Source organism: Ursus maritimus, unplaced genomic scaffold (assembly GCF_017311325.1).
Source record: "Ursus maritimus isolate PB19 unplaced genomic scaffold, ASM1731132v1 scaffold_14, whole genome shotgun sequence".
Taxonomy (NCBI): Eukaryota; Metazoa; Chordata; class Mammalia; order Carnivora; family Ursidae; genus Ursus; species Ursus maritimus.
In genome coordinates, this window is record NW_024423786.1 from 20345483 (window position 1) to 20357740 (window position 12258).

The following is a 12258-nucleotide window of genomic DNA, read 5'->3' on the forward strand; positions in this document are numbered from 1 at the left end:
GCATGCGTGCTTTCGCATGCTCTCTCTCTCTCTCTAATTTAAAAAAAAAAAAAGGTTTTTGAAGGATGAAGGAATCATAGTGGAGAGGGACGATGGTTTTTTTCTTTGGAGATAAATGATGGGCAAAGTGGGCTGTTAGCAGAGCAATACCTTGGTTCTAAGAAAGGGACTTAGTTGCCTGAAGTCATGGGATGTTGAGTGGATGGCTTCTGGAAAAGAAGAAAAGGGCATCTTTAAGCAAAAAGGAAAGTTTCTAGATTTTTCATGATGTTGGTAATGGAGGGCGGTGGGAAGAGGTGAGCATTGGAGCCAAGGTGAAGGATGAGTGGAGTTTCTCCAGTACAGAAATGGGATTCTGGGGTTGCCAGAAGGTAACAGGATACTTGAGGTGCCTCTCATCCTTGAAGAGGGGGTTCCAGAAGTCACACATCTTCCATGGAAGGGTTCAGACATAAGCTAGGCTGCTTATTGGGGAGGACAGAAGGGACAGACAGAAGCCACAGGAAGACAATCCTTCAGGTTTTAAATGGATCGTTAAGATTTTTAGTGAAGAAAGAACAATAAACAAGCAAACACAGAAGGTTTCTGGCTGAGCCTCAGTGAACTAGAAAAGTAATTACATGGAAACCATATTCCCTATGCGTTCTAATTAATCTAATGGGTTTACTTAAAAACTTGTTTTTGAGCATAGATACCAACAAGTCCTCTGATGAGTTGAAACAAATCTTGCTAGTTAAATTTAAGCAAGAGAATAGTAGTTAGCTCCAGAGAATTTAATTAAAGTGAAGTCAGGGGGGCTCGCTGAAGCCAAGAATGCTGGGATAGTTGACCCATTTGGTTAAATCTGGTTGACCATTTTTGCTAGAACTTTAGAACTTAGCTCTTGTGACAGAAGCTTCTTTAGGGTACATTTGAGGTGATTATGATTTTAAAAACAGAAGTATTATTTGTTCTTATCTGAGCCTTATTAATTGAGGCAGATTGGCATTTTATTTGTGAGCTGACAACACACACCTTTTTTTTTTTTTTTTCCCAGCCGGTGTGCTTTTTGAACTGGGTTCAGCATTGTCAGAAAGTTATTCATGGGAGTTGATGATGGAGCTTGCTCCACCCACTTCTGTTCTCTTTCTATTTTGGTGCCATTTGCAACAAAAGAAACTAAGTTAATAAATTAGAGAAGGATTGAAGCTCTCACAAATGCTCTCCTTCCGATCAGGTTGTGTAACTGATGAGACAAAGTGGGCCCGCTCTTCCTGTAGCACATGAGACCTGAAGGAACATCCGTGTGAACCTCCCAAGTTGGCCTTGGCCTTGGGGTCCCCGGGTCTTCTGACCCATCTGATAGAACTGCATTAAAAAGTTTATAAATACATACAATTATGGGCGTGTACATTCATATGTACATTTGTGTATGTGTGTACATTCATAGGTACATATATTTTTGTGTCCATGTGTCTATATTTATATACGTGCATGTTTATGTTACGTGGCTATTTAAAATTCCAGATTTAGCTTTCTAAAGCCAGGGGGGGTCCAGTGTTGAATTTGAGTTTTGTGTCAGGGTCCTTGTGGGAAAAAAGTGGCTTTTACCTCTTCTGGGCCTGGAAGGGCTAGGGAAGGGCAGGTAGTGGTTACTGGAACATGGAGATTATATCTTTATGGAAAGGGCTGCCTGGCAGGAGCTGTGACCTTTCATAGAGGGACTCAGTCAACCTGCATTTCCCTGGAGGGAAGGAAGCCTGGCTGTAAATTCCCCATCTTCTCCGTCCTCCGAAGATGAGACCTGCATTGGTGGTAATCAGCTGGAAGCCAGAAGGCAAGAGTACCTGTTGATGTCATCCACACAGGGCACTCAGCAGGGTGGGGGGATGTTGGGCAAAGGATCTGGAGAAGCCCATGGAAAACCATGCACTGCATTTTGTTCTGTGAACATCTTTGGGCTCGACACCGCCATATTCACTCAGATAACCCATGGGAGAGGTCAGGGTGGCAAATCAGTCCTCAGGTCTTCAGGCTGGCCAGGAGGCATCGGACTTTGGAGCAGGGCTGCTCAAAGTGTGGTGCCGACACCAACAGCACCAGCTTCACTTGGGAGCTTTCTAGAAATTCTCAGGCCCTACCGTGGGCCTGCTGAATTAGGCACTCCTGTGAAAGGACCCAGCCCTCTGTGTTTTATTAGCCCTGCTGGGGATTCCAGTTGTTGTTCAAGAAGGGGAACGACTGCTGGATGTCTGGTGGTGCTAGATGGCCGGTAAACTACGACTGTTCACTGAGATGGCCAGTGTGAGCTTGCTTGGAAATGCCAGGCAGGAGCCTATTGTCTGTATCAACCCACTTCTTTGCACTCCCCAGACTTCCAGTCCTCCTTTTTTAGGATGTTTCTTAGGATTTCAGAGAAATGGAATAAGGCAGTACAGTTAGGCCACGGGTGCTAATACCTAATGCAGTTCATGCCTTTAATTTCCAAGTTGCCCTCAGCCATACAAGGAAGTACCAGGCCAGGCCCTAGACTTTTGGAGGTTGTTTTTGAAAAGCAGATGCAAATGCAGCCTGCGAGCTTGTTGTTTTCCCGGTGCCTGGCAGTGTTTGGTAAACAACTTGATTGCTAGGTCTTGGCCTCAGGGAACCACAGCTGCTCTCTCCAGCTCCCTGCAGACTTTTGTACCGAGCAAGGATTGCTTCAGGGAAAAATAAACAGGGGAGAACAAAACAAGTAAACATCACGGTTGTTTTGCGGCTGTCTCTACCTGTTTTCCTGGAGCTGTTTTGCAACCACAGGCCCTGGCTTTGGTTCCTCTATTTGAAGAAAAAAACAAAACGAGGCAGGACCCTGTGGCATCCCGGGCTGCTTTCTTCGCGGTTAGACTGTGGAGTGGCCAGGGGACCTGGGAAGTGTGGGTCACAGCGATTGCAAGCATATGTGCATTTTTAAATATGTAAATGGAAAGGGAGCCAGCTTCATTCTTTCTAATGACCCCCAGGATGGTAATCTGGTTTTCTCAATCTCTAAGAAAACAGATTGAATATGGCACAATTAATGTTTCAGCACTTCTAGGCTTTTCTCTAAAATAATTTAATGGGCTTTTAATTTATTACAGCTCCTGATTAGTAGGATTGAGGCAGGATTGCTACTGATCCCCGGGGCCAAGGTGCTCCTCTGGGGCTGCAGTGAAGGGGAAGACAACAGAGTCCTGCTGTGTGTCAGCTTTGACCTCCTGGAGCTGAGCCCTGGCTCCCTGAATTCTTGGCCCTAAGGAGGTGGAGAGCTTGGCAAGGACCCAGCTTCATCCGGATGACCTGGGGTATCTGGCTGAAATGCAGATTCCTGGGCCCTGACTCTCTGGACTGGACGTGGGGCGGGACTGTGCCGTTCAAGCCGGTGCCCCGGTGGCACAGTCAGGCTTGCCAAGCAAGGCCCTGGCGATCGAGAGTGCCCCCGTGTAAGTAAGTGAGCTGAGCTAGGGGGCATGTGATGTGTTGCCAGATTTTCAAGTTTAGTTTTATGTAAGAAATGTTATTTTTATTTTTGAGACATGCACGTCATTTTGGTGCATTTACTTTTCATTGACTCGTGAGTTCAGTATTTTGACTCCCCCTTGCTTCTTAAGTCAGAGAAAATCATTTACTTTTGGCTCGAAATACATCTTGCTGAATGTCCCTGTAGAGAGGTGATGAACTTATGTTTGTCTGAAAAGATCTTTATTTCATCCTCATTTTTGAAAGATTTTTTTTTTTTTTTTCTGGGTATACAGTTCTAGGTAGACCGTTTTTGCCTCTGGGTGGTTTTCTGGGTAATTTATCTGGATATCTGTCTTCTCTTCTGTTTTTTTTTTTTTTTTTTTTTTAATTTTTAAATTTTTTTTATTTTAGTGGCTGTATTTTTTTAATTTCTGGAGTTCAGAGTTTGGTTAGAGTTATAGAGCTTGTATCATATATGTATGGACTATAGTGTGTACGAGTGTGTAGAGTATACTGTATACATAGTATATAAAACTACAGTGTATATTTACATAGTATTTTGGTTAGACTTACAGAGCTCATATTTTATAGTATATAAATGTGTATATATATGTATTACATATATGTATGAATTATAGCATATGTGTATTTATATATTATGTATTTTATAGGATATATACTCCAAATACATATAAAAACTACAGTATGTAGTTTTATCAAGAGTCGGATGCCCAACCGACTGAGCCACCCAGCAGCCCCATGGTTTTTTATTCTCATATATGCCTACTAACTTTCATGCTTTTAGGAAATCAAGCAAGTCAGCATTAATGATCATCCCCTTAGAGCGTTGTTTGCCCAGCCTGTGTCTTAGCTGGAAACCTGCAGCTACTGCAGGCATGAATGAAAGGAACAGCTACCTGAACTCTCCCTCAGCCCTCCCTCCTCACTGCTGCTTCTGGGGGTGACTTGCCTTCTCCTCCCACTTCCAGGCCTCTGAATACAACGTTCTGCTTTTGTGAAATGCCTTTTCCACCACACCTTCCAGTTCCTTCTAAAACTTGCTCTGGATAATTCCTCTAGAAAGCCCTTATCCATTCAGATGCCTACTCTGTTTTTCTATGGTCGGTTGTACAACTTCTCTGTGCGTCTGAATCCCTCTAGAATCCCAGACTTCAGTAGTCGTCTGGCGTAGGGTTTGCAGGTTTGTTCTTTTCTTTTCTTTTCTTCTTTTCTTTTCTTTTCTTTTCTTTTCTTTTCTTTTCTTTTCTTTTCTTTTCTTTTCTTTTCTTTTCTTCTCTTCTCTTCTCTTTTCTTTTCTTTTATCTTTCTCATTCTTTTCATCCCCCCTTCCTTCCTTCCTTCCTTCCTTCCTTCCTTCCTTCCTTCCTTCCTTCCTTCTCATGGGTGCTGTTAAAGATTAGCTGATATCTTTGAAAAATTACGAAATTTCACAAAATAGTCACCTAGATTACTGCCTTCATTCATACAATTGAAAGCTCTCGAAACCCTGGGCTTGTGTTCCCCTCTGGCAATGATTGGCTTGTGGAGGGCACTGGCTGCCCTCTTTAGCTGAGAGACTGCTGGTCTTTAGTCTGCGACCTTGCGCCTTGCTCCCTGTTCCTTACTACACCTGGCCTGGTTTGCTCACCTGCATCGTCTGCCTGGTCATTGTGGGACGCCTTAACTTTCCCTGTGTGAAGCAGGAAGCTCACGGTCAGAAAGGCTGAGTATCCTTTGCAAGACCTTGCAGCGAGCTTGAGTCAGAAGGGTGTCTAGTACAAGGTAGGCACTCAAAATGTTTGTGTTACTGTATTGACTGGAAAAATACAGAGTTAATGAGCGCCCACTTTGTAGAGTCAAGGGCCCTGCCACTGTGTGATCTTGGGCAAGTTCCTAAGACTCTGCTTCCGTTTTCTTATTTGCTTATTAAGGTTATAACAGTGTCTACCAGGAACTTTGTCGTAAGAATAGAAGTAAATGAAATAACTGTTGTAAAATACTTTAAACAATATCTAGCACATAGTGGGTTTTCAGTCACTAGCAATTATATTTTTGTAGGATGCTGAAGAGCGAATTCTTTTGATTGTTGAATCATTTGTTGATCCAGTAAATCTGTCTAGAGTGCCTGCTATGAGCCAGGCATTTTTCTGAAGTTCTGGAGTATAGTGATAAATCAAACAGAGAAGTTCCCTTATCTTCCGGAGCTTAGATTCAAGTGGGGAAGACCAGTGAATAAACGAGAAAAAAAGTTTATAGATTACAACAAAAGCTCTGGAGAAAGCAAATAGGATGATATCACTGAGAGTCACTGGGGATCTAGCCTAAGTGGGTAGGCAGGACAGCCTTCTTGAAGTGGCCTTTGCCCCTAAGACCCAGTGATGAGAAAGAGCCATTTGTGTAAGGAGTAGGCTCAGGGCACTCCAGGTAGTGGGAAAAGGCACGCGCTCCAGCCCTGAGACAGAAAAACACAGCATGCTCAAAGTGGAAGGAAGACCGCTGTCTCTGCGTTGTAGCTGGGGATTGGGTTGGTGGCTGGAGGTGGCAGAGAAGTAGAAAGTGACCGCTTTCCAGGGCCTTGTAGGCCACAGAGAGAAGTTTGGTTTTGATCCTAAAGTTGGGCAACAACCTCAGCCCATTTCCTTTTTCTGTGTGACTCCAAGTTGTGCTTATACGGACACAAGTTTGAGAAACACTCACGTGCGATACATTTGGGCAGATGGCCATAACAGTTGGAGCTGTCCTCTGTGGAGAGAAATGGAAGCTTTCCATGGGCACCCAGGGGATGCTGTCAGCCACCGAGGGGTGTGGCTCACCAAGGTTGGGCACTAGTGCCAGGGTGAGAATTCTTCTATGCATGTGCAAAACCCTCTGCCTGTAGCACACCTTCAGTGTGGATGGCAGATCGACGTAAGAATGGTACGTGATAAAAATCTTTTTAATCAGGAATCTTAAAGGAGAAGTTGATAGTTGAGCTCATTTGGAATAAGTATACTTTATCGAAAAAACGCAACAAAGCAAAGCGGTGGAAGGGACTTAGGGAACATCAGTTACTGCCCTGACCTCGTTCATGAAGTAGCCAGAATCCTGAGATATTATACAGCTTTCCTGGGTCCACACCGCTGGTGACAGTATCAGGTCCAGAATTCAAGCTTCTCCACTCTGACACCTGCACATTACACAGTATGGTCCCTCTTGATGGACATAAGTCCCTGAGTCTTGCTCCTTAAGTAACTCGTAGACATTTTTAGAATTATTTTGGAGGAGAAATGAGGTTCGTTATTGTTTAAAGATAATTTTAAATTAGTATTATTTAAATTTTCATGTTTTTCATTCTCTGGAAAAGATAATTGCTTAATAGGAAATGGTATCCTTATCCATCTAATATTTGAGTTAAAACACCTTCTCGTGACCTGAGCCCTCTGTAATGGAGCCTGATATTTTTTTAATGCCAAAATAAGTAAAATACTTTGCACAAAATCTGCAATAAACAACAAACTTTGGTGCATGTGTTGAAGTCATCGGTAAACGTATCTTTCAAAACCGTATTTCCGGTTCATGTTTTACAGGATCACATTTGATATATTGACATACCCTCATTGTAAAGGTGTTTTCCCCTACCTCTAGATTCGATGTCTGCCTTGCTGTTTTCAAGTTTAAGGAAGTGGTGGTTTTAGAAGCTACATCTTAGTTATGTGTAAAAAATATTTTTGTATTGCAGTGTCCCAGGACCTTTTGCTGACAATTCCAGTTTCCAAAAGAAACATTTGGGCGATGGTGAGGGCTTCGACCCCTTCTCTGATTTGCTGTCAACCATGAACGGGTGGATGTGATGATTGCTGGCCAGAAGGGTAAGTGAATGTTTATGAGTATTTGTCTGAAAATTCACAAGACAAAAACGTGGCTGCAGGGGTCACACACAGTGCAGGAAACCGATAGAAGTCCCAAGATCATCAGAACAATTGCACACTGAGGGTGAGATTCTCATCTTGAAAGAAGAAAGCAACTCTGCTATTGTTTTCTGCTGTAACCCTCTCAAATAACTCTTGCAATGACCTGAGGATTTATAAAAGGCACCATAGCACACAAAGGAGAACGTTTTTTTGTTTGCGTGGTTTTTTTAATTCATACAGTGAAGGGTGGGCTATCTAAGTTATGAGCCACGTGCATAACTGAAAGAATAATTGCTTTTTTGGTCCCCGTAATCACTCAGCAAACAATAAACCAGCATGGACTAAAAGTATAATGATCTCATCTTGAGTTTCAGAGGGCACTGAGCTCTGATTTGTTCACGAGGTAGGTCTCATCCCCAGCTTTCCACAGGATGAGGGCTCTTGAGGAAACTACTGTGGATTCTCAAAGATTTTTCAGAAAGACTTACAAGCATTTTACTCAATCATTGTTCACCTCACCACGTTATTCATTATAATTGTTAGGGGAGGTCAGAAGGAGCATGATGACCCTTTTCTTATATGCGTGTTCTGTATTTGATGGCATCTGCCATGTTCCTCAGCAATCAGCCACTCTCGTACAGTAACAAATGAGCAATTGTGACTTACCTTTGTCAGAGAAAATAATTGGTTGAGGCCAGGTGTTCTGGATCAAAAGTCTGACATCATTCAGTGGTAGCTTTGTCTAGGGTGAGGTCACCTTTATGGGGAGCCGTTTCGTTTCAGATTTTGTATTTAGCGACAATGATAAGAGAACCATTGGCATAAACCCCATCTTGTTTGTCTTAGTATAATTGTATTTGAAACAGATTCTTTTTAATGGAGAGAAGGGTAGGGAAGGAGAAAGAGCATTATATTGGTATTGGGAGGCCTAATAATTACCTGACATGGGACAGGTTAGTCTCTGTTGTGATTTCCTGTATTTAAAAGAAAGCAGGTAGGGTAGAGTATCCTATTTGTCAGTGCTGACAAGGCCCTAGAAGCTGTCAGTTTAAATGCCCTCATTTAATGGATGGAGCAGCGGAAGCCCATAGAGTCTAATTGAGATGTCTAAGTCCTTGGCCTGGTTGGAACTGGAGCCTACTTCTTTTGTCCTTAGTGATCTTTTTCCTAGTTTATCTCAGTTATAGAGGTTGAGACATCCAGCCCATGCAGTTGAGTAAAACTTCTTTGATAAGTGTCTTCTGAAGACATTGTTACGTGTTTAGGTATTGGGATGGATTTGAAAAGATTTTATTTTATTTATTTATTTTTTAAAGTAGGCTCCACACTGGGCTCCAGTGTGGGGCAACTCAGAACCATGAGATCAAGACCTGAGCTGAGATCAAGAGTTGGATGCTTAACCAACTGAGCCATGCAGGTGCCCCAAAGATTTTATAGTTAGAGACCAATCTGACCTTCCCATTTCATAGATTAAAAAAAAAAAAAAAAAAAAGGAGCCCAGTGAAGCAATTAAAACAGTTATTATTGACTAGATGATCTTCAAAGAGCCTATGAGTTCTAAAATTCACTTTCACTTGGGCTATTTTGTTATTGCATTCTGCTGAAGCTTCAGATAGAGGAAAATCAAAGTCTTCTATCTTCCTGATATTATTCCTTCTCTAAGTGGCAAGAAATAAGGCAAATAGTAAATAGTGACATATGAGACAAGGATGTCCACAGTGAAAAGAAACGGTTGACGGAGTCATGGAATTTAGCTGATAAGGATCCTCCATCTTCTTCCTTGGGTGGTCTTGGTAAGTCCTTTGATTTCTCACCTTTGAAGTTCCTCTGAGGGTCTTCCAGTGCTATATAGCTATGATAGACTTTTGTGGATGGTCTGTAGATCAGTGAGCAGATAGCCTGCATTATGAAACATGGTATCTTTGTGGATCCAGGTCGAGTTGAGAACAAAGCCTGGGCCTGTCTCATATACATAGGAGAATTCATAGAAGTGGTTGGAATTCTGAAGTTATTCAAATAGTAACAAACTCAGATTTGAGATTACCTGTCATCTCTGTCTCCAGTATTGAGAAAGTCTGACTCAATCTCAGGATCATAAAATTGATGTATGAAGTTTAACAAAACCACATGAATGGATTTATTGAAGACAGGGTTCATTTTATTCATTAATTTCATGGGTGAGGCCTGCTATTTGAAAAATCAGTCTCAAGAACTATAATGAAAACAATCTCTCTTTTGAATTGATAAAATGGCCTAGTCGAATACCAGTTTTTTTATGTTAAGGGAGAGCTTTGTATTCATCAGATGGTGATAAACTTCCCTTTGCTATGTTTTTAGTAGGAAGTGGAAGTCCCTGAAATCTGATGAGCTGGAGCATGTGTTCTGATTTTCTAGCCTCTTCTTCCTCAAAGCACACCTCCAGGGTTTGCTCAAAGGACTAATTCTCTTCCTCCATGATGCAATAACCCAGCTTTCCGTGTATTATGTCTCTGATATCTAGTTAGTCCTTTCATTGTCAGAAATGTATTCACAGTCCTGTGGCTTTTAGAACTTTACAGTTTATTGGGTAACCAAAAGAAGCGCCAATTAGTTGTTACTGCTGATAATTGGAAGTCTTTAAGCTTGGAATAAACTCTGATACAGTGTTTCATGCTGAGTGCCCTCATGGTAGACCAGGGTCATAGTCACGGGGGTGGGCAGCCAAAACAGTAAATTGCTGCACTCACATTCAAGGCAAGTGAAATCATACGAGAAAAGGTTTGCACAGATAGATCATTATGGCAAATTCTTAAGGTCAGAAAATGGGTAATGTACTCAATCTATGTTGGTGATCACCATGCCTGCATTGTAAATTACTCTAGGTGCAAGATAACAGAGAAAGACGGGCTGAGCGCTTGAGGTCTCTCTTTGGGATGGTGCTTTCATGCCACCATTCGCCAGCAGGGAATCAGAGCTGGCTCCTGTTTCCCTGCCGTGAAGCTGAAGTTGGTATGGATACCTATCTGATGCACATCACGAGACTCCCAGAGTGAAGAGCGGCTAAGTCTGCTGCATATTTAATAGGCAGTTAGCCACAGTGTTATTAATAAATGTGATAATAACAGTCTGGATTTGCATAGAGTTTTCCTGAGAAGACTGGGGTAGAGATGGCGAGTTGCTGGCTTGTTATTCAGTCTGTGCCTTGGCATTGCCCGCTCCCTATCAGTAAATTGTCTTTTGCTGGAGGATCTGGTGTAAGAATGTAGCACCGTGCGACATTGTTTTGAAACCGATTGTTTTTCCTTCTTTGCCCACAGTTACTTGTTTGATCTCTCTCGTAATGAAATTCCTAGCTTTTAACCTACTTGGACGAGGGAAAATGATAGGAAATATTTCTTCCCACTTAAGGCTTGAGAATGGGCTACATATTGGCTGGGAGTTCCTTGCTTTTGTATAAAACTTGAGTGTGTACTCTTTTTTTTTTTTTTTTTTTTTTTTGTCATCGGTTTTGGGGTGCGGTGGTGGTGGTGGTGCAGCTTCCAGGAAGAGGTGGCAGGTAGCAGGTGTTTTGGGACAGGAAAGATGTCTGATGGGCTCCCCTCCTGAGCTGTCTTGTGCTGGAGCCTGTCAGTGGGCAAAGCCACTTTGTTGTGCTTAAACTTCCAGTCCCTGAAATTTTGAGTTTGAAAAGTAATTTTAACAATTTAATAAACTACATAATGTGTTTTATAAGCTGGAGCGAATGATCTTAAGTATTTTGGTCTCTTTCATAACACAATGAACCTAATATTGGTAAAAATACAGATCTTCACTCACGCCATAAAGAGAGGCTAGATTTAATAAGCAGTTATGAGTGCTGGCAGCTGCCTATCAGATTGTATAACTTGGACTCCAGCTTGCGAAGACAGTGTCAACTTACATTTTATCTCCGAAGTATTTTCAAGGCGTTTATTTTGCCTTTCTCTCCAGTCCCTAACCTAATAGAAGTAATGTAATTGGCTGAATATTTTCCACACAGCTAATTGGCCAGGGGCCAAGGTGGAAACCATTGTCTGGCTTGATGAAGATCAGAAATTAACATGACATTTACGTGGCGGTAATGGAATATATTAGTAATGTAGTCATTTGGGATGGTGAGAGTGAGAGTGTCCATCGTTTTCCTGCCCGTAAGCAGCACGAGGAGTTCTGAGGATGATGAAGGAACCTCCAGTCCCAGCTCCCCCGAACCCCGTGTACTTCACAGCAGTGGCCTGCCAACACCTAGGTCAAATTTACTTTCTAATTCTTCAGATAGACCCGTAAGACAAACTAATGAATTATTCCGTTTGTCAATTAAAAAAGAAAATCCACTACTATTGTAAGATTAAATTCCAATTAGAAGGTTGCATTTAATTCCAAAGCTATAACATTGTTTTAATGAATTCTGTTGGAGATGACAGTTTATGTGAGATAAATTTATATGGTGTAGGTAGATATAAATTCATTGGATAATGTTAAACATGTTACTTCATATATATTAGCTGTGAAATTTATTTCTTCTCTAGTTATGTCCCTAAGGAGGTAGAGTCAGAGGGAAAAACATATCTTCAAAGAAAGAGCCCTTTCGGTCCTTTCAGATACTTGCTCGAAAACAGCCTTTTCTCACTTTTATTAAAAAAAAAATCTGTTAAATTTCTGCATTAACTGAATTTATGATTCTTGGTGTATGCTATTTATAAAATTGAATATAGGTTTTATGATATAGGAAATTAGTCTAGGAATGAGAATATGATCCAATTTTGTAATAAAGGTAATCTGCATTTATATTGCAGATATGTTCCATTCCCCTCTAAGCCCCTTATGGGATTATACACACATTTTTCTGGACATACGGATTTCACTGTCGAGTAAACTTTTAATGTATGGGACAGGCTTTTGTTCACATGACATT

The 12258-nt window shown here is 41.7% G+C and overlaps 1 protein-coding gene across 5 annotated transcripts in view; it reads left to right on the plus strand.

Moving 5' to 3' along the window:
• FOXP1 (forkhead box P1) overlaps positions 1–12258 on the plus strand; it is a 576958-nt gene that overhangs the window by 80229 nt on the left and 484471 nt on the right. For all 5 annotated transcript variants that reach the window (XM_040628561.1, XM_040628562.1, XM_040628558.1 and 2 more), the window contains one exon: positions 7178–7307. The gene's annotated coding sequence lies outside the window, so the exon portion shown is untranslated. The remainder of the gene's footprint in view (positions 1–7177; positions 7308–12258) is intronic.